Source organism: Mobula birostris, chromosome 10 (genome assembly GCF_030028105.1).
Source record: "Mobula birostris isolate sMobBir1 chromosome 10, sMobBir1.hap1, whole genome shotgun sequence".
Classification (NCBI taxonomy): Eukaryota; Metazoa; Chordata; class Chondrichthyes; order Myliobatiformes; family Myliobatidae; genus Mobula; species Mobula birostris.
Window position 1 is genome coordinate 125,368,681 of NC_092379.1, and position 24,067 is coordinate 125,392,747.

Sequence of the window (24,067 nt, forward strand, 5' to 3'; positions counted from 1 at the left end):
AGTAGTATCTGCTTTCACAGCTAGCAAAATACAAGATTGATCCTAAATGCATAAAGCACTGCTCTATACTAATTAAGGCATTTTGTTTGTATACCCAACATTAAAAATAGGATTATATAGGACGATATTCTTAGCAATAAAACTGTTAGTGACAAGAGATAGCATAGCAGTTAACAGAATTGCTTTTCAGCGCTAGTGATCACCAATCAGTGTTTGATTTCTGCCTCTGTCAGTTAGGAGTTTGTTTCTTGTGACCATGTGGCTTTCCTCCAGGTGCTCTGGTTTCCTCCCACAGTCCAAAGATGTAAGGTTAGGGTTAGGGTTAGTCAGTGGTGGACATGCTATGTTGGTGCCAGAAGTGAGTTGACATTTAATTTGATGCAAATGATGCTTTTCAATGTACATCTGGAAAAGTTAATCTTTTTCTTTAGTTTTCCATTACAGCAGAAAGGACAGGTGCAAGTCACTCATTGCAAGACACGTTGCAAGTTAACAAACCTCCGGGGCGCCTTGAGACAGCGATGTCGTGCAGCACAGCTCGCTGGATACGATTAAATATTCCCATTTCAGCCAGATACAGCTGAGAATCACAACTGCATCCAAGATCTGTACAGTTAATAAAAATGCCTTAATACAATTGAATAATCCATTGCTGCTTAAAGCTGACGGAAACAATACCAGTTGTGGCCATACTTTTTGCTGGACTTCTTGTAGGAAACGTAGCTGTTGGTCAGGAATACAGGTGCATTTAAAAAATTGGGGTTTTCAACTCCCAATATCTTGCTGGCAAACGTACTGTCTCTGGTAAATGAAATCAAAGATCTCAGAGCTAGGGCGCTGTATCAGAGGGACATTAGGATCCCGTGCGTCCTTTGTTTCATGGAATCCTGGTTAACCCCTTCCATACTGGACGCAGTGATTTGGATTGATGGGTTCACTATATACAGTCAGGATAGGACCGTCGAGTCTCTCAAAAGCAGAGGTGGAGGTATATGCCTCATGATCAACTCCTCTTGGTGCACAAATGTATCAGTGCTGTCCCAAGTGTGCTCATCAGACCTGGAATATCTTGCAATTAAGTGCCGTCCAGTTTACCTGCTGCGGGAGATTTCTGCGATCATTTTGGTAGCGGTATGCATTTCACCTCAGGCCAATGTCAAACAGGCTCCAGATGATCTGAGCAATGGGATCAACATGCATTAAACAGCACACCGTGATGCCTTTACCATCATTTTGGGGGATTTTAAACAGGCCAGTAGCACTCACATCTTTGATGATGAAATGCTTTGTGAGGTTGGTCAGGGCTAGAACGAACTCCTGCCTCAGCAAGTACCTGGACCCGCTGCAATTTGCCTATTGCCATAATAGATCTATGGCAAACACAATCTTACATGGCCTTAGATCACCTGGACAATACAAACACCTGTGTCAGGATGACTATAGCTTGGTGTTTAACACCATCATTCCCACAGTCCTGATCGATAAGCTACAGAACCTGGGCCTTTGTACCTTTCTCTGCAATTGGATCTCAACTTCCTATTCAGAAGACCACAATCTGTGCGGATTGGTGATAATATCTCCTCCTCGCTGATGATCAACACTGGTGCACCTCAGGGGTGTGTGCTCAGCGCACTGCTCTACTCCCTCCATACCCATGACTGTGTGGCTATGTATAGCTCAAATACCATCTATAAATTTGCTGATAATACAACCACTGTTGGTAGAATCTGAGACGGATACGAGAGTGCGTACAGGAGCGAGATATACCAGCTAGTTGAGAGGTGTCACAGCAACAACCTGGCTCTCAACGTCAGTAAGACAAAAGAGCTGATTGTGAACTTGCGAGATTTGTAGGATTTGGTTTATCAACTTGAAAACTTCTATAGATGTATTGTGGAGAGTATTCTGACAAGCTGCGTCACTATCTGGTATGGGGGGCTACTGCACAGGAGCGAAAGTAGCTACAGAGAGTTGTAAAATTAGTCAGCTCCATCATGGGTCTCTGTAGCGTCCAAGACATCTTCGAGGAGCGGTGCCTCAGAAAGGCGATGCCCACTATTAAGGACCCCCATCACCCAGGGCAAGTCCTTTACCATCAGGAAGGAAGTACAGAATCCTGAGGGCACACACTCAGCAATTCAGGAACAGCTTCTTCACCTCTGCCATTTGATTCCTAAATGGACTTTGAACCCATGAAAACTACCTCAGTTTTTTTTATTATATATTATTTCTGTTTTTGTGCTATTTTAATCTATTTTATATATATATACTTACTGCAATTAATTTACTTTTTTTTTCTTTCTATATTATCATGTATTGTATTGTATTGCTGCTACTAAGCTAACAAATTTAATGACACATGCTGGTGATAACAAACCCAATCCTGATTCTGATTCTGATTTTGGTTCTCTGATCTTTGACCAAGAAATCTTTCTAAAAATTGACTTTTACATGTTTTGTTTCTTATTTTACGACTTTTTTATATCTTCATGGAGAATTGAGAACAATTAAAATTCAGCAATTTTAAATTGTTGTCTCCCTATGCAATCATATCCTGGATTACCTCACTTGCAGACCCCAGTCAGTTGGGATTGGCAACAACATCTCCTCCACAATCTCCATCAGCACACATACTCCACAAGGATGTGTACCTAGCCCCCTACTCTACTCACTCTACACCTATGACCGTGTGGCTAAGCACAGCTCCAAAGCCATATTCAAGTTAACTGATGACACCACTGTCATCGGCCGAAACAAAGATGGTGATGAATCAACATATAGAAAAGAGATTGAACATCTGGCTGAGTGGTGCCATAACAACAACTTCTTCCACAACATTGATTATTGATGTCTGGGGAAGGAAACCAGAGGTGTATGAGCCAGTCCTCACCGGAGGATCTGAGATGGAGAGAGTCAGCAACTTTAAATGCCTTGGTGTTATTATTTCGGAGGACCTGTCCTGGGCCCAGCACATAAGTACAATGACAAAGAAAGCACGGCAGCGCCTCTACTTCCTTAGGAATTTGTAAAGATTTGGCAAGACATCTAAAACTTTGACAAACGTCTATAGATGTGTGTTGGAGAGTATATTGACTGGCTGCATCACAGCCTGATAAGGTAACACCAATGCTCTTGAACCGAAAATCCTACAAAATGTAGTGGATACGGTCCAGTCCCTCATGGGTAAAGACCTCCCCAGCATTGAGCACATCTGCACGAAACGCTGTCCCAGGCAAGCAGCATCCATCATTAGGACTCTCACCACTCAGGACAAGCTCTCTCCTCACTGCTGCCATCAGGAAGAAGCTACAGGAGCTTCAGGACTCACACAACCTGGTTCAGGAACAATTACCCCTCCACCATCAGACCCTGGAACCAAAGGGGACAACTTCACTTGATCCATCATTGAAATGTTCCCACAACCTATGGACTCACTATGGACTGGAAAATAAGAACTTTAACGAAGACGAAGGGTTCACTCTAAGTAAGAACTGGAAGAATACTATTTTAAACAAGGTGCGACAGCTGAAACCTGTTTGGTTGAGGACTAACCAATCAGGAAGGATGGATGGCAGGAGTTGAGTATATACACCACCAAACTAGATGTGCCTGGCATAATTCCTGATGAAGATGCAGAGTTTGTCATCAAAACATTGGTTAAAATCGACACCTGTATTTGGCTGGAAGCCCGAGATGAGCTTATGTGTTACATGTAATTTGATAATAAATTTACCTTGAACTTTGATCTTTTATTGTTCTCATTGTCCAAGTCTTCATTCCCTTTGCTTTGGCATCTATATTTGATTTAACATTTAAGTTCCTATTCTAATCTAGATTTTTTGGTTCAGACTTTAGCTAAGGAAATACAGTTACTTTCCTGATTGACATAGATTCTAGATGTTCAGCTAAGAGCGTCAAGCTGTTTGTCTGTGCTGGAGATAGCAATTTTCTGCACACAGCCCTCATAAAAGTCTATGGGAAAGTGCAACTGGAATGCTTACAATAAAATCTGATAGTTAAATTCCAATGGCTACAAGGAAGTTATAAAGGAACTGCCCACACAGACTTCACAGTATTTAATTGCAGCATCCTTCCTTCCCCCTGTGGAGACATTGCAATACCACAACAGAAGCAAGGATATAATTACAAGTTTGCATACAGCATTTTCATGAGAAACAAGGGCAAAGGTACTTACAAGGAGAATGCAAAGCTTTAAATTGGAGACTGACTGCCATCACCCAGGCCATGGTCTCTTGTCACCAGTACCATCAGGTAGGAGGTATAAAGGCCTTAGATCGCACACTGCCATGTTCAGGAGTAACACACAGAATGCTGGAGGAACTCAGCAGGTTAGGCAACATCTATGTAAAGGAATAGAGAATCAATGTTTCAGGCCAAGACCCTTCATCAAGACTGCCTGACCTGCTGAGTTCCTCCAGTAATTTGCGTGTGTTGCTCTGGATTTCCAGCATCTGCAGGAGTACTTGTGTTTATGATTTGCTGCTCCATCAGGTTGAGTAACGGTTATTACCCTACAACCTTCAGGCTCTTGATCTGGTGTGGACAACTCTGAATTGACTCTACAATCTACAGACTAACTTTTAAGGATTCTTTACAACTCATTCTCAGTATTATTTTTGTTTGCATAGTTTTCTTTTGCACATTGGTTGTTTATCAATATTTGACTGTTGGTGTATAGTTTTTCTTAGAATCCTGTTGGTTTTCTTTCTTCCTTATAAATTCTGCAAGAAAATTAATCTGTGGTAATGTATACTGTATGTACTTTGATAACAAATCTACTTTTGAACTTTTTGAATTACATGTTTGTCCTGGTACAATTATCCCCTGCTATCTCACGTTACTTTACCTGAAGAGCAATTTCTCTCTATATGAGTTGCAATGCTATTGATGAATTCAAATTTTACAATTAAATGCTGATATTTGCAAAAATATCTGAAAAGCTAACACTATATTTATTTTAAAAGCTTCATCATCATCATTATCAGGTGCCATGCCCAGTTTGAGCTTTGACTGCCATGGCCCACACACTCCTGTTTCGGGTCAAGTGGATCAAGTTATTGGTATTCATTTCCAGTTCTCTGCCTGCTGTCTCCATCATCATTTGTCTTTGTTTTCCTCTTGCTTTCTTCCCTTCAATCTTTCCCATAATTACCGTGCATTCTAACTCCTCTTTCCTAATCACATGTCCAATGAGGTCACGTTGCTTTTTCATGATCTCATACATTATTTCTCTTTTTGTGTTTGCTCTGTTCATGACATCCTCAACAGATATTCGTTTCGTCCATGATATTCTTTTCATCCTCCTCAAAAACCACAACACTGCTGCTTCAATTCGTTTCCTCATGTTACTAGATATTGTCCAATATTCTGAGCCATATAACATAACTGGATAAACATAACATTTCAGTGCTCTGAGGCGGGTTGTCATGCCTAGTTTAGTGTTGGTCAGTATATTCTTCATTCTTGTAAAGGTGTCTTTTGCCATCCCTATTCTTCTTTTGATGTCCATGTTGCACCTGCCATCTAATGTCACCCAGCTTCCTAAGTAGCAAAAGTTCTGTACTTGTTTTATGTCTTCCCCATCTATTCTCAGCCTGCAGATAGGATTCTCCTTCTTTTTGGATATCACCATACATTCTGTCTTTTTGCAATTGATAGATAGACCTATTTTTGCACTTTCTTCAACAACTGTATCAATTAAGTTTTGTAGTTCTTCCTCTGTACTTGCAATTAACACAGTGTCATCCGCATATCTAAAATTATTGATGTTTTCACCGCCAATTTTGATTCCCAAGACGTCTCTTATTTTTTGTAATATTGTTTCACTGTACATATTAAACAAATCAGGGGAGAAACCACACCCTTGTCTAACGCCTCTCTTGATTTTCATAAACTGACTCACTTCTCCATCTATTCTTACAGTGGCAGTTTGTTCCCAGTGCAGATTTCTGATTAGGCGGAGGTCTTTCAAATCTAGATCTAGAGTTTCCTGCAATATTTTGAATAACTTGTTGTGCTTCACTTTATCAAGTGCTTTTGTGTAGTCGATAAAACAAACAAATCTTTTTGCACTTGAATAGCTCATTCTGATAATATCCTTAACATCAATATCGCGTTTCTTGTACCTTTGTCTTTCACAAAACCACATTGTTTAAAAGCTTACAACCTTCAAAAGGAGAAATTCAATTTTAAAGTTGAATAATAAAATGATTGAAAAGCAAAATAAAAATTAAATGCTGAAAAATAAACCAATTAACCTGGTTTACAAGAAGCGAGCTGACATTTGGAATGAACTTTCCTTCACAGGCATTAGAGTAGGATCCACCCAAAATACTAAAATGTCTGCAGCAGGAATGTGGTAAACTTATGGAATTCTCTAACTAGTGGAGGTCAAGTCATTCAATATGTTCAAGAAGATGGTAAATGTGTTTCTTAATATAAAGGGATCACAGGAGAAGTGGGAAGATGGAAACAGCCATGATCATGAATTATTGGTCATGTTTGGAGGAACAAAATAGTCCTTTTATACTTGTATCTACTTGGTTTCTCCTCTCAGGTTTTGTCAAACTTAATTTGCATTTCCAATATACATTTAAATCATGTTAACAATAGGCTCTAAGGCAGTGGTTCCCAACTTTGATAACGCTGTTGACCTTCATCATTAACCAAAGTATCCAGGTTGGGAGCACCTGCAGTCTAAGACAATGTAGTCTTGCCTTTCAAGGTTGGTATGGGCTGAATTTATAAATCTAATGCACTGTGGCTAAATGTAAGAAACCATATTTCTATATATAAATGAAATTTATGTTCCTGGGATTGTGGTTGTCAAGGTTATTAGAAGTAATCTGAAGCTTGATACTTGCATCTTAAATTTACCGAATGAAAAAAACAATTATGAAGTTGTAATTGTACATGTAATACCAACTGCTGTGCAAATTACTTTCCAGATTAACTGCTTAATAACTGTTCCAACAAATCATAAATACAAGATGCTGGAAATCCAGAGCAACACACAAAATGCTGGAAGAACACAGCGGATCAGGCAGCATCTCTGGAGATTAATAAATTTTTCATTCCATCTAAGGTGCACACGAACATATCCTTTGCTATTAATGAGCAAAGGAATTTAAACCGCACACAAAAGATTGTCACCCTTTACCTCGTTGGCATGTTAAGTATATTCCATAATCATACACAATTACATTTCATTTTCCGTTTCTGATGCAGATGGTGTTGACAACATGGAGTCTGCGATGATTTGTCCACAGATTTTAGAACTGGCTTAATTATACTGTTTTTATTGAAGAAATTATTGATTCACCATGTCGAATTCAGGGTACGAAGCGCAAAAGAACTGCTAGTTGACACAAAGGTTGGGGGTGTTGTGGATAGTGTGGAGGGCTGTCAGAGGTTACAGCGGGACATCGATAGGATGCAAAACTGGACTGAGAAGTGGCAGATGGAGTTCAATCCAGATATGTGTGAGGTGGTTCAGTTTGGTAGGTTAGATATGATGGCAGAATATAGCATTAATGGTAAGACTCTTGGCAGTGTGGAGGATCAGAGGGTTCTTGGGGTACAAGTCCATAGGACACTCAAAGCTGCTACACAGGTTGACTCTGTGGTTAAGAAGGCATATGGTGCATTGGCCTTCATCAACCGTGGGATTGAGTTTAAGAGTCGAGAGGTAATGTTGCAGCCATATAGGACCCCAACTTGTGGGCCGAAGGGCCTATATGGTGCTGTAGGTTTTCTATGTTTCTTCTATGTTTCATTTAAAGTGGAATGGCTTAATGAAATAATAGAGATATCTACACCGGAAGCTCATGAGGTCAGGAATGTGCAGCTACAAGAAATGTTTATGTACAGTACAGAAACTGGTGCTACCTGCGTGTATTGTCGCGATGCAAGAGTTGCTGGAGAATTTGCAGGTGGGATGAAGTGGAGTGATATTTGGAAATTTGACTTTTTAAAGCGTCATTTAGCAAGCAAATCACATATGGACGGTGTGCATAAACTCTGGCAAGAAACTTCCTTATTATCCTCTCCAAGCCTACTACGTATGTTTTGTGAGAGTGCAGATGAACAAGAGCAAAAATGATCAAACCCAGAGGAGATCAAAGTTCTTATTGACAGTGTTTTGTTAGCGGTTAAAATTAATATCTCTATATATAAAATTCAGTGTGCATATGTTGTTGTCACTGGGCAGAAAATCGCACAGCACAAGATTTTTGTGCACTCTGGTAATTACAAATTAGAGGGAACATTGGTGGGGGGAGGGGAAGGAGGACCTGCTAGAAGGTGATAGGTGAAGCCATATTGGTGGGTAAGGTAAAGGGGTGGAGAAGAAGGGGTCTGATAGGAGAGCAGAGTGGACCTTGGGAGAGAGGGAAGGAGGAGGGCATCCAGGGAGGTGATAGGCAGCGGAAGAGAAGATGTAAGAGGCCAGATTGGAAAATAGAAGAGAATGGGGAAGGGAAAAAATAAATTTACTGGAAGAGAAGGAGAAATCAATGTCAAAGCCATCAGGTTGGAGACTACCTAGATGGAATATGTAGTATTGCTCCTCATCGTGGCAAAAGAGGATGCTGTGGACCAACATGTCAGAACAGGAATGGTGATAGGAATGCAACCTGTTGGTCACTGGGTATTTTCACTTTTGGCAGATGGAGCGGAGTTGCTCAACAAAGCAGCCCCCCAAATTACGTCAGGACTCATCAATGTACAGGAGGCCGCATTGCGAGCACTACGAGCCCCAACAGATTTGCAGGTGAAGTGTTGCCTCACCTGGAAGGACTGTTTGAGGTCCTGAATGGTGGTAAGGGGGGAGGTAATTGGGCAAGTATAGCATATCTGTCACTCACAGAGCTATGTGCCAGGAGAGAGATTAGTAGGGAGGGACCGTCCCTGCGGAAGTGGAGAGTGGGAGGAAGGTAAAGATGCGTTTGGTTGTAGGATTGATTTTTCTGGTGGTACTGTTTCATCATGTTTTCCATCCTACTTGCTGACCTACCATGTCTATTCAGATTGTTTCCCATCTTACTTGTTTGTTATCCATCTCATCAGTTTCCTTTAGAGCCTAGTTATCTACCCAGAGTGGAACTCGATTAGGCATCTTAGTGTCCCTTCCATTAAAACACGAAATAGAAGGTATCAATGAAGATAGAGCTAAACACAAGAAACTAGGAGCAGGAATAGGCCATCAGGCACTTCAAACCTGACCTAATATTCCATATGATCATGAGAGATCCGTGCTGGCCTCAGCCTCTTTCCTGTGCCTGTTCTCAATCTCTACCATTATAACATACCAACAAAAGATCTTAAAGAAAATCAAATTTCCTGCAATGAAATACTTCATGTCAAGCTATCGAATAATATTGCTGTTGAGCTCCAAACACATATTGAACTTCAAATGACTAGAAGTAGCTTCCATTTTGATCCTCCAGACTAAGATATTCTTTTCCTGAGGGTCAGCATAAACTTTAGTGCAGTGCACCATTGTAGAATTTGTTAAAATAATAACGTAAAGAGTAAGTTTTTTTTTCCAAATAGCAGTAACTTCTAGATTCAGTATTAAAAATTAAATTTTGTTTTTAATTTATCCCTCCAAAAATAGACCCAAACATAATTAACAGCAGAATATTGTTGAACATTTAGTCTCAAGCATCATGAGGTGGCAGGGTAGCACAGCAGCTAACATAAACAATCGGTGTTCAAATCCCACAGCTGTCTGTAAGGAGCTTGTACCTTCTTCCCATGATCATATGGGTTTCTTCCAGATGCTCCAGTTTCGTTCTTTGGGTTACTAAGTTGCAGGCATGCTAAGTTGGTGCCAGAAGCATGGCAACACTAATGTAGCCCCCAGCATTTGCTCAGACTGTGGGGGGGGGGGGGGGGTCAGTGACACAAACAATGCATTTCACTGTATGCTTCAATGTACATGCGACAAATGAAGCTAATCTTTAATCTTTTAATTCACAAAGGAGTTTTTCCCCAGAGGGACCATCCGCAAATAATTTTTAAGCAATCTATTTTTATCCCAAATGCAGTGGGAAAGAATTCTTCCAAGGTTGCTTTGACAAACATTCAGGCTTGGTCACATACTTGTGTTGTACGGTCCTTCTGAAATAGAATTCCATTAAAGCACATTGGTCTCTGTTTCCAAAATTTAGTTACACTGATGTTGATGATCAGATTTCAGAAATGGAGTATGATATATATATGGTGACATTATGGCATATACTTTTTAAGAGCAGGTAACCAGGAACAAGTTCTACTCGAGATTCCAGATCCATTTTTTTCAATATAATTACATACTTCTCCTTGGCAATATTAGAATTAAAAATTGATTTAAGAAATGATTATGTATAAAAATGAGTGCCATATAGACAAAGCTTTCCAGTAGGGTACTGATCTTTGCTTGTGTGTGCAAAACAAACAGCAGAAATCGTTAAGGGAATAAAAACTGGTTTCTACACAGCAACCAAGTTTCTGAAAGAAAATGATCACTTCTGGAGACTAATGGGTATTGTAATGAAGGGAAACCATTCGTCCATTTTCCCTTATCAAACTGCAAAAGGATGCATGACTAAATAATTTTCCCTTAATGATGTTTGTGAAGAGGTAACTGCTGCGTTATTTCTGAATGATAGCAAATATCATCAGGGATTTTTGACTGAGATTTCTCAGCAATATCACTTCCAGTTCTGTGATGAAACTCAACATCATAACAAACAGGATCACTTCAGCATCAGTAGTTGGTGGGATATTCTCACTGAGAGAAAACATAACAGCATGGCGTTCCATTTCCATCTCTCTGCAAAGCTATCAAGAAACCCAGAGGGCATGAACAGATGAAGGAAACATTTTTAGGATCAGTGAAAATAGCAAGATGTTTACATAAACTTTAGAGTCTTAATATACCCTTTTCACTGTTCAAGAATTACTTACTTAGCAAATACAGGATGTCACATATTTAGTAAATAACGCTATTTTACATATGCACACTTGAAAAAAGTCACAAGCTGGCAAAAATAAGGCATAAGGCAGGCAAATTTAGAATAATTATTGAAGTTTAGGGAGTGCTGAAATGAAGGAATGACCCTTAATATTTATTTTAACAAAACTTTGTTCTACAGCTTTAAATAACATTATATGGAATACTGAAAAGAGGACTACAGATTACTTTTTTCCTTTAATTTTATTGTCCTCTAAAGTATTAGGCTATTGTTTTAACTGATGACCCAAATCAGTGTTTATATGTCACATTAGTAACAGGGCTTACTTTGTTGCTATGGTTTTGTTTTGTTGTTCTATTGAACATGGTGGGCAGGCTATGTTGGCACTGGGAGATGTGGTGACACTAGCATGCTGCCTCCAGTGCATCCTTAGTTTGTGTTTATTTTTAAGGCAAATGTCACATTTTGATGTATGTTTCAATGTACACGTGATAAATAAATTAATCTAAATCTGAATCTGAAGAAGGTCAATTTTTAGGCAACTTTATGATGCAAGGAACTGTACCATCTCTGGTGGATTAGCAAAATGCTGAAGTGTCAAAATTCCTGATTTTGGAGGAACATTGTTATTCTGAGATTTACAACTTTGTATGGCGAGATGCAGTATATTTACTCTGGCCTCAGTTGTCATAAATTTTATTTTTTTTCTTTGGCTGAAGAATACCAAGAAATGGTAGCTGAACTAACTTATTCAGCCTCTTATATCTGCTTTTATATTCAACAAGATCAAGTCTGATACTTTAACTCAGTGCACTTTCCTGCATTAACTTCACATCTCTTTATTCCAAACATTAACTGATCAAGGGCAGAAATATTCACCATGATGGCAGATTTAGGAACCGACACTAGGACTTCCGATCTGTCCTTTGGCATGTGTGTCATTGTTGAAAGGATGTTGCCTATCAAGAGGAAATTCTTCAGAATACATTTACAGTGATTGCATGCACAGTCTCCCAGTAGATCAAGACTGTTTCCATGTACTGAAATATATTGTAATCCTATTTAGGAATCCTCTTCCATAACTCTGCAATGTATTCAAAATAGTAAGTAAAATTAGGAGTAATTGGCATGTTCACTGTTGCTGGACTCTTATTTAGTTTCATGGATGAACATGCCTTGTCCACTTTTTCACTCAATCCTTAAAGTGTCCGAAGAGCTATTATGATAATATATATTCAGAAACTGAATTACCACATCCCTCTGAGATTGAGATTGAGAAAAGATTTACAGTCTTCTAAATAGTGTAATTTCTCCTCAGCTCTGACATAATTAACTGACACCTACCTTGTTCTGTGAATTCAGTCAGTCAGTGGGTGCCGTCCCGAACCCGGGGTTGGCGGCTATGCACCTCCATTGTCTTCGATCTTGCGCTCTTTTTCTGGCCTCAGCATAACTCAACCCAGTCCATTGCCTCACATTATCGTAGCAAGTGGTTCACTGCCTTCCTCTTTCCCTCTATCATCCCTTCCAATAACAATTTCTGCAGTCCACCACCTCTTAACAAGTGCCCAGCATATTCCAGCTTCCTTTTCCGCACATTCTTCAGCAACTCTTCTCTCCTCGCTCTCTTCAACACATCCATATTACTGACCTCCATCACCCATCTAATTTTCTGCATTCTCCTTAAACATCACATTTCAAGTGCCTCCAGTTGTCTGTGAATTCGCTCCCTAATTTTGGTCCTGTCAGAAGAAAAGGCCTCTCAGCATTTATCGTGTCAATCCCCTTCAAAATTTGTATGTTCCAGTGAGATCACTTTTCAGCTCTTAAATACAGCGAATTAATGGGGCCATCAGTTAATCGGGGCAGCTGCTTATTTGGGACAATCCTTAGAGAATGAAAACTAATCGAGAAAATAGCCGAGAATCCCTCTGTTTATTTGGGACACTATGCCACTTAATTGGGACAGAGTACTGTTGCTGAACAAGTTCTAACTTGTGTAGTTGTGTGGCTTTGAGTTCAAAACGCAGTGATTTTTATCATTGATAGCTGGTGAGAAATAAGTGGTAGAACAATTCAGAATTGTTTTACTCACTGAAGTTTCAAGCATTCAGGCTTAGATATGCCAGAAACAGCCACTAGACATTACAAAGCAAACAATTTATAAATAGCGTCGGTTGCATGTGCTTGTATTATGTTATCCATTTGAGCCAATGGACTCTGATTCAAAGAGCAATAATTTTGATTTTTTTAGTTTGACGTTAAGCAGGAAGGAATGAAGGTAGTCCATTATCTGCACTAGGAATCTGTGCTGATTTTGTCCATTTACAGCCAATCAAAAGAATATGGCAACGATGGAGTCTTCCATCAATAACTATTATGAACTAATACATAATTTATAATACTGTAGTAGTATTGTTAGTGTACTAATTGTAATTTATTTTGTAGATTTTCACTAATAAAACAGTGGAGGAGATGTATGCTTAGGAAAAACCATAGCAACTCATTTATTGAACACCAAAAACTGGACACAAAGTGTGATAAAAATCCTTTTCATAATTACCTCATCACATCAGACCAGCCTCTTAACGTGAACCCCAACCCCATGTTGGTGATTGTGAATTCTGTACATTTCCACCAATTACATTATTCTACAATTTCATTTAAATGAATAACTTGTTACTCAGTTAAACAGTAGTTTGTCTTTGCTATGCTTTTTAACTACTTCCATGAAACTTCGGCTAACTGGGGCAGCCCCATGTGCCCCATGTGGCCCAATTAACCTGAATGAGCAAGGATGACCAAAGCTGCCAAGTGCCTATCTCATTATTTCTCCATCCCACCGTCAAGTTCACCCCTCTGGCCTTGTCCTCCTGCACTGTCCCAACAAAGGCCAACAGATGCATGACAGCATAACCAGCATCAAAAAATCTTTTGATTTTCAAAACAATTAACCTATTTCATGTCTAATTGTTTTTAGGAGTGCATAGTAAAGGGCCACTTTCTTCCTGTTTAATGATAAGCCATAGTCATAGTCATACTTTATTGATCCCGGGGGAAATTGGCTAATGGTTAAGCCCTGAGATGGTAACATAGAATAACTGCTAGTACACAATAAAACATGAACGGACATAAATGATGTACTTGGGAACAAATGATAATTACTCAAAGTTTTATTAAGAATGAAAGTCACATATCAGTTCTCAACTGCCAGACCAAAGGTTCGCAGTTATGGTCTTGGCTTCCAAGTGGAACTGGATGCTGAAGGCTGGCACACACTCGAGTAACTTGATGTCCCTGGCAATGCTTGTTACCTTCTGCTGCAGAAGGAACACAGTACTGGTGGTTGCTATAAATTCAAAAACCTGCTGTTAAAATTCATGGAGTGGATACTTTTGAAGGTGGATATTAAAGGGGATAAAACATAGGAACAGAATTGGGCCATTCAGAATATCGAGTCTGCTCTGCCATTCCGTCATGGCTGGTTTATTATCCTTTTCAACCCCATTCTCCCATCTTTTCCCCAACCCTTTTGATGCCCTTAAAAATCGAGAACCTATAAACCTCCGCTTAAAATGTATCTAATAATTTGGCCTTCACAGATGTCAGTGGCAATGAATTCCACAGATTCACCACCCTCTGTATAAAAAAGATCCTCCTCGTCTTTGTTCTAAAGGGAGTTTTTCTATTTTGAAACTATACCCTTCGATCCTCTCCCACTATTGAAAAATTTTTCTCCACATCCACTCCAAATGAACCTTTCAATATTTGATAGGTTTCAGTGAGATTCCCCCTCCTCTGCCATTCTTCTAAACTACAGCGATTACAGGCCCATGACCATCAAACACCATTATATATATTAACCCTTTCATTCCTGGGATCATTCTGGTGAACCTACTCAGAACCCTCTCCAATGCCAGTACATCTTTTCTAAGATAAGGGGCCCAAAAGTGCTCACAATACTCCGTGCAGTCTGACCAATGCCTTTTAAAGCCTCAGTATTACATCCTTGCTTTTATATTCTGATCTTCTTGAAATGAATGCTAACGTTGCCTTTGCCTTCCTTACCACCGATTCAACCTGCAAGTTAACCTTTAGGGCAACCTGCAAGAGGACTCTGAACACAAAATAATCTGCAGATGCTGGGGTCAAAGTAACACTCACAACACGCTGGAGGAACTCAGCAGGTCGGGCAGCATCCGTGGAAACGATGAGTCAAAGTTTTGGGCTGGAACCCTTCGTCAGGACTGAAGAGGGAAGGGGCAGAAGCCCTATAGAGAAGGTGGGGGGAGGGTGGGAAGGAGAAGGCTGGTAGGTTCCAGGTGAAAAACCAGTAAGGGGAAAGATAAAGGGGTGGCAGAGGGGAAGCAGGGAGGTGATAGGCAGGAAAGGTGAAGAAGGAATAGGGGAAAACACAATGGGTAGTAGAAGGAGGCCGAACCATGAGGGAGGTGATGGGCAGCTCGGGGAGGGGACAGAGTGAAATAGGGATAGGGGAAGGGAGCGGGAGGGAATTACCGTAAGTTGGAGAATTCTATGTTCATACCAAGGGGCTGGAGACTACCTAGACGGCATATGAGGTGCTGCTCCTCCAACCTGAGTTTAGCCTCATCATGGCAGTAGAGGAGGCCATGTATGGACATATCCAAATGGGAAATGGGAAGCAGAGTTGAAGTGGGTGGCTACCGGGAGATCCTGTTTGTTGTGGCGGACGGAGCGGAAGTGCTCGACGAAGCAGTCCCCCAATCTGCGTTGGGTTTCACCGATGTAGAGGAGGCCGCACCGTGAGCACCGGATGCAATAGATGACCCCAACAGACTCACAAGTGAAGTGTTGCCTCACCTGGAAGGACTGTTTGGGGCACTGAATAGTGGCAAGGGAGGATGTGTAGGGACAGGTGTAGCACTTACGCTTACAGGGATAAGTTCTGGGTGGGAGAGTCGCAGAGGGACCGATCGCTGCGGAAAGCAGAGAGGGGTGGAGAGGGAAAGATGTGCTTAGTGGTGGGGTCCTGTTGAAGGTGGCGGAAGTTACGGAGGATAATGTGCTGGATCCGGAGGCTGGTGGGGTGGTAGGTGAGGACAAGGGGAACTCTGTCCCTGTTGTGGTTGCGGGAGGATGGGGTGAGGGCCAAAGTGTGGGAAATGGAGGAGATGCAGGTGAGGGCATCATTGATGACAGCAGAAGGGAAACCACGATCCTTAAAGAAAGAGGGCATTTGAGATGTCCTGGAATGTAAAGCCTCATCCTGGGAGCAGATGCGGCGGAGATGGAGGAACTGGGAATAGGGAATAGCATTTTTGCATGTGGCGGGGTGGGAAGAGGTATAGTCGAGGTAGTTATGAGAGTCAGTGGGCTCGTAGGAGATGTCAGTGGACAATCTGTCTCCAGAGATGGAGACCGAGAGATTGAGAAAGGGGAGAGAAGTGTCCAGGATAGACCAAGTGAATTTGAGGGCTGGGTGGAAACTTGAAGTAAAGTCGATGAAATTGACGAGAGCCTGGGTGCAGGAAGCAGCACCAATGTAGTCGTCAATGTACCGAAGGAAAAGTTGGGAAGCAGTACCAGAATAGGTTTGGAGCACATACTGTTCCACATAACCAACGAAGAGGCAGGCATAGCTGGGGCCCATGCGAGTTCCCATAGCTACACCCTTAGTCTGAAGAAAGTGGGAAGAGCCGAAAGAGAAGTTATTGAGTGTGAGTACCAGTTCCGCCAACCGGAGGAGGGTAGTGGTGGTGGGGAACTGGTGAGGTCTATTATCCAGAAAGTAGCGGAGGGCTTTGAGGCCTTCTTCATGGGGAATGGAAGTGTATAAGGATTGGACATACATAGTAAAAATGAAGCAGTTGGAACCAGGAAACTGGAAGTTATTGAAGAGGTGGAGGGCATGGGATGTATCCCAGATGTAGGTGGGGAGGGACTAAACTATGGGTGACAAAATGGAGTCCAGGTAGGCAGATACAAGTTCGGTGGGACAGGAGCAGGCAGAAACTATGGGTCTACCGGGTCATTCAGGTTTGTGGATCTTGGGGAGGAGGTAAAACCGAGCAGTGTGTGGTGTGGGAATGATGAGTTTTGTGGCTGAGGATGGAAGGTCTCCGGAGTTGATAAGGGCGGTGATGGTACGGGAGACAATGGTTTGATGTTTTTTGGTGGGGTCCTGTTCCAGGGCTAAGTAAGAGAAGGTGTCAGAGAGCTGCCGTTTGGCCTCAGTGAGGTAGAAGTCCATACGCCAGACTACTACAGCACCACCTTTGTCAGCGGGTTTGATGGTGAGGTTGGGATTAGTGCGGAGAGAGTGGAGGGCAGTGCGTTCAGAGGGAGTGAGGTTGGAACAGGAGAGAGGAGTGGTGAAGTTGAGACGGTTGATGTCTCGGCGACAGTTGGAGATGAAGAGATCGAGTGCAGGTAGAAGGCCCGGGCGGGGTGTCCAGGAGGAGGAGGACGGTTGAAGACAGGAGAAGGGGTCATCAGTAGGGGAAGAGGAATCCTTGCCAAAGAAGTAGGCTCAGAGACATAGGCGACGGAAGAAGAGTTCAGCATCATGGCAGGCATGGAACTCACTGAGGTGTGGACGGAGGGGGACAAGAGTGAGGCCCTTGCTAAGGACAGAACGTTCTGCCTCAGAGAGGGGAAGGTCAGAGTGGATGGTGAAGACACAGCAAGGGTTGGGACTGGGGTCAGAGGAGGGTAAAGAGTGGGAGGTCTCAGGAAGGAGAGGGGGGTTGGGATATTCAGGGAGAGCAGGATTAGGGGTGGATGAAGGATCAGAGGAATGGAGGGGCGATGAGGGGTAGAGGGAAGGTTGGGAGTCGCAGGGAGGAAAGAGGGTAGTGGGAGAATAAGATGGGCAGTAGGACCCAGCGGCAGTAAGAGCAGTCCTGGTCTGGAGAGGGTCGGGACCTCGGTCCGAGCAGGATCCGAAGCTGGGGGTGGCGGAGCCTGTGGCCTGCAGGGCCCCAGAGCTGAGGTCGGAGTCGGAGGCGAGTGAGTCCATGACCCGCTGGGGGCTGGTGCCCATGTCCGGGAGGCCGTGGTTCCAGTCGGGGTCAGAGTCAGAGGCGGATGGATCTTCGGCCTGCTGAAGGCCTGAGAAGTCGAGGTCTGAGGGGTTGGGGTCCAGGCTGGAGCTGGTCGTCGTCGTGGGCTCCAGGCAGGCGAGCTTGTGGTCCTGCTTGGATGCAAGGAAGGGGAAGAAACGGCGTTGGAGGCTTGAATCTGGTGGAGAATGAAGTGCAGGAGAGGTCCATGGCAGACGGTGGAGAGCGAGGCCCGGAGTGGTGGCAGAGAGAGGGACAGGGCCCGTAGGTATCTTCGCATGGCAGCGAGCGTGGCGCGGAGAATCCGGCGGGAGCAGCGGTCGGTGGAACAGAGGTACCTGGAATCCCCACTGGGCCCGAACTGGGAGGCCTGGAACCGGAGCTGGAATCCTTGCGGTAACAGATGGCCGCGGAGACTCGTTCCCAGGAAGGAGACGTGGCTGTGGTAGCGGGTCTCGGTGAGGATCTGGTCAAACAGTCGGAGAGAGGGGACTCTGAAGTCCCTTTGCACCTCTGAGCTTTCTTCTTATTTAGGATACATATTACGGTACAAAGACCTGGAATGTGTCACAGTAAACATGAGAAAATAGATACTTGTGCAGTCAAGAAACGTTCCTCCTCAGACAAGGAGTGCGCTGTCATATATCCTAAAGAACAATACCTAAGTATTTTCCAAGAGAATACCAATATGCATTTGTGATTGAATTGCCTGTCTGATATTCAGAAGATCTAATGAAGATTTTTGTTCTTACACAGCAGGGTCACAGCAGTTAGAGGCCCTCATTATCTTCATATGCCATTAGTATGATATCTATTGACCATGATTGTTCTTGGAATTTTTTTTGACTTATGTAATTTGCCATTGCCTTCTTCTGAGCAGTGTCTTTACCTCATCACCAATGTTCCCTCTAATTTGTAAAGACCAGTGTGTGCAAAAATCTTGCGCTGTGCAATTTTTTGCTCAGTGGCAACATGTGTGCCATTCCACCTTAAATGAACTAGCAGTTCTTTTGCGCTTCGTGCCCTGAATTCAACATGGTGAATCAATAATTTCTTCAATAAAAACAGTATAAATAAGCCAGTTATAACATCTGCAGGCAAATCATCACAAACTCCACATTGTCAACTGTCCACATTAGAAACCAGAAAAAGAAATGTGATTGCGTACAATTGTGAAATTTACTTAACATGCCAATGAGCTGGAGGGTGACAACATTCTGTCCGCAGTTTAAATTCCTTTGTGCACTAGTAACAAAAGATGTGTGCGCTCCTTAGAGGAAACAATGTTTGCCACCTGTGGTTAGAGAGCACATAACCAAATATTTTCACATTGACTGTACTGCTGCATGAGAAAGAAACTTTCCTAACATTACGTCAATGGGATTCTTTATTTTTCCCTCATTTGTGGTAGTTATACTTCCCATATTTTCCATATTAAGGCTTCAGTCGGCTAAGACCTTTCACAGGAAGTTGTTTTGCATATTGTCAATCACAGGTTATGCCGAGGGCTTCTTCATAACAGAGGGCAAATTGCATATCATCATTGAAAGGATTTAGGAAGATGTTTGTAACAGATACCAGATGGTGCACTTTTGTATTTTGCACAATTCAGGTTAGTTCCTTTTTCAAGTGTCTCTTCAGCTCTTTAAATGGGGAAGACAACTCCTGCTCTCACCAAATCTTCTGGACTTTTTTTTTAATCTTATTGGACTCCTACCAGCAGGAAGTCAGATTATTTTTCTGTCAGTGTTATATAAATTAGCTGGCTCTAGAGTTTCTGACAGGGTCAGCTTCCTCTGTTTGTAGGAGGCAGAAATATCTTTACTGTCATTTCAATGTGATCCAGGCTTATAAGTTTATTATAGTACACAATTCAAAGTACAAAGTAAATTACGAATCAAAGTACATATATGTTACCATATACAACCCTGAGATTTATTTTCTTGCAGGATACTCAATAAATCATAATAGAATAATAACCATAATAGAATTAATGAAGGACTGCAACAACCTGGGCATTCAACTAGTGTGCAAAACACAATAAACTGTTCAAATATAAAAAGAAAGAAATAATAATAGTCATAAATAAATACGCAATAAATATTGAGAGCATGAGATGAAGAACCAGAATCAGGATCAGGTTTACTATCACCAGCATATGCCGTGAAATTTGTTGTCCATGTGGCTGCAGAACAATGCAATAATTCTAATAGAAAAAACATGAATTACAGTATATATATATATATATACACACACACACTGAAATTTAAATAAATAGTTAAATTAAATAAGTAGTGTAAAAATTATTTTAAAACAGTGAGATATTGTTCAATGTCCATTCAGAAATCAGATGGCAGAGAGGAAGAAGCTGTTCCTGAATCACTGAGTGTCTGCTTTCAGGCTCCTGTACCTCCTTCCTGAAAGTAGTAATGATAACAGGGCATGGCCTGGGCGATGGGAGTCCTTAATGATGAGTGCCACCTTTTTGAGGCATTGCTCCTTGAAGATGTCCTGAATAACTGTGGAGGCTAGTGCCCATGATGGAGTTGACTAAGTTTACAACTCTCTGCAGCTTATTATGATCCTGTGCATTAGCCCCACCATACCAGCTGGTGAGGCAGCCAGTTAGAATGCTCTCCACTGTCCTTGAAAGTGAGTCCAGAGTTTATGGGAACATTTCAATGATGGGGCCGAATGAAGTTGAGTGAAGTTATCTACTTTACAGAGTACATTACACATTAGTACACATAATAATGATGATAATAATAATAATACAGTTTATTATAAGTCTGATGAATGGTCTTGGCCTGAAACATTGGCTCTTTGTTCTTTTCCATAGATGCTACCTGACCTACTGATTTCCTTCAGCAATTTTTTTATGTTGCTCTGGATTTTCAGCATCTGCATGAACTCTTGCGTCTGCAAATTTATTTTCCAGGAACTAATGAGAGAACATTTACTCCAGTATATCTGGTATTGCTTAAAATCTTCTATTTAAATCCTTTCAATGATGATGTCTATCATCAATGATTTCTCTTAGGAAGAAGCCCTCTGAGTCACAAAAAGTGATACCACTTCTGAAGAAAGGATATGGGGGTACTGGTCTCCATGCAAAAAAGACTAATTATAACCTTACAGCTTTGGTACTATTACATCAGGAAATACTGAATAAGCCTGGACTTTTACAGTATCCTAGTAGAGATTAAGATACTGAAATTGTTTGATAGAGTGGAACTGGAGCAATGGTGGAAGAGCATGTTAACCTAACATATGAGCCCAAGCTAAATACCAAAACTGCAAGCTCAAACGCCAAAGTAAATCTATTATCAAAGTACATGTACAGTATGTCACATATACTACCCTGAGATTCATTTTCTTGTAGGCATTCACAGTGGAACAAAGAAACACATCAGAATCAATGAGAAACTACATACAAAGACTGACAAGCAACTAATGTGCCAGTGAAGATAAAGGGTGCAAGTATATAACTACCAAACAAACAAACAAACAAATAAATAAATAACACTGAGAACATGAGTTGTAGAGCCCTTGAATGTGAGTCCATAGGTTGTGAAATCAATTCACTGTTGAGGTGAGTGAAGTTATCCACACTTATAAAAATTGTTGTTTATAAACCAGTAGGAGGTTTTGGAGTTCTATCCTTGCTGAATATGGATTTAATTTCCACAACAAGTGGCTGAATTAAAAAGTAAGGATACATTCAAAATGAAACAAAAAGGATTAGTTGATGGGGTTAGATGAAGTAGGATACATAAATATATCTAAACGTTTGCATTTGCATGGGGTAGGCTGCTTGACCTTTGAGCCTCCTGCTCTAATCTATAAGATCATGGCTCATCCAACTGGAGCAGCAGCTAGATGACCTTCAGCTCACATGGGAGAATGAGGAGGTGGTAGATAACAGCTACAGGGAGATAGTCGCCCTGAGTTGCAAGAGGCAGGTATCTAGGCGACTGTCAGGAGAGGGAAAAGGAATAGGCAGCCAGTGCAGAGTACTCCTGTGGCCATTCCCCTCAATAAGTATACCCCTTTGGAAACTGTTGGAGGGGATGACGTACCAGGGGAAAGCTGCAGAGACCGGGTCTCTGGCACAGAGCTGGTCATGTGGCTCAAAAGGGATGGGCGGGGGGGGGGGAGAAGAGGAGTGCAGTAGTGATAGGGGATTCCACAGTTAGAGAAACAGATAGAGTATTCTGTGGACGTGAAAGACTCACTTGGATGGAATGTTGCCTTCCAACTGCCTGGGTCAGGGATATCTCTGATCTCATCCACAGCATTCTAAAGGGGAGAGTGAGCCAGAAGTGGTACATAGTGGAAAAGGGAAGAGGTCCTGAAGAGAGAATATATGGAGTTATGTAGAAAGCCTAACAGAGCTGACAGAATTAGGTGGACATCCAGGGTAGGAATCTTTGGATTGCTCCCTGTGCTGCGCACCAGTCAGGGGAAGACTAGGATGACTTGGCATATGAATGCATGGCTGAGGAATTGGTTCAAGGGGCAGGGTTCAGATTTCTGGATCATTCAGACTTCTGGGATAAGTATGATCTGTACAAAAAGGATGGGTTACACCTGAACTTCAGGGGTGCTAATATTTCTGCAGTCAAGTTTGCTAGAGCTGTTGGGGAGGGCTTAAACTAATTTGGCAGGGGGATGAGAATTGGAGTGATAGGGCATTTGATATACAAGGAGATGCAGATGTAATGAGACTGTGAGGAAGAACAGGCAGACAACAGGGAAGCATTGCAGACAGTGGGATGAGTTAAAGTGTAACACGGAGGGAAAATCAAAAAGGGTAATGAATACGGGACCTAAGGTGTTATATATGAACACACGTAGCATATGGAACAAGATAGATGATCTTGTGGTGGAGTTAGAAATTGGTAGGTACGATGTTGGGGGCATCACTGAGTCATGGCTGAAAGAAGATCATAGTTGAGGACTTAACATCCAAGGATACAAATTGTATCAAATGGACAGGCAGGTAGGCAGTGGGGGAGGGGTGGCTCTGCTGGTAAAAAGTTTAATCAAATCCTTAGAAAGAGGTGACATAGGATTGGAAGATGTAGAATTCTTGTGGGTAGAGTTAAGAAACTGCAAAGGTACAAAGACCCTGATGGGAGTTATATATAGGCCTCCAAACAGTAGCCAGATGTGGAATACAAATTACAATGGTAACATGTAAAAGGACAATGTTATAATAGCCATGGGGGTTTCAATATGCAGGTAGATTGGAAAAATCAGGTTGATGCTGGATCCCAAGAAAGGGAATTTATAGACTACCTACTAGATGGATTTTCAGAGCAGCTTGTGGTTGAATCCACTAGAAGAAAGGTAATTATGGATTGGGTATTGTGTAATGGACTAAATTTGATTAGGGAGCTTAAGATAAAGGAACCCTTAGGAGGTAGTGATTATAATAGGATAAATCTTCAGATGCTGGAAATCCAAAGCAATACAAACAATATGCTGCAGGACCTCAGAAGGCTAGGCAACATCTATGAAAAAGAGTAAACAATCAACATTTCGAGCCAAAACCCTTCATTAGTGGTCAAAGTATTTTAGAACTCACCCTGCAGTTTGAGAGGGAGAACCTGAAGTTAGATGGATCAGTATTACAGAGGAGTAAAGGGAATTACAGAGGCATGAGAGAGTAGCCAGCCAAAATTGATTGGAAAGGGACATTAACAGTGATGACAACCAGAATTGAAATGGCTGGCATTTCTGAGAGCAGTCCAGAAGGTGCAGGATAGATACATCTGAAAGATGAAGAAGTATTCTAAAAGGCGGATGACACAACTGTGGCTGACAGAGGAAGTCAAAGGCAGCATAAAAACAAAAGAGATGGCATATCACAGAGCAAAGATTAGTGGGAAGTTAGAAGATGAGAAAGTTTTTACAAACCAACTGAAGACAATTGAAAAAACCCTAAGGAGAGAAAAGATGAAATATTAAGGTAGGCTAGCCAATAATATAAAGAGGATACAAAAATAATTTTTCATGTATATAAAGAGTAAAAGAGAGCAA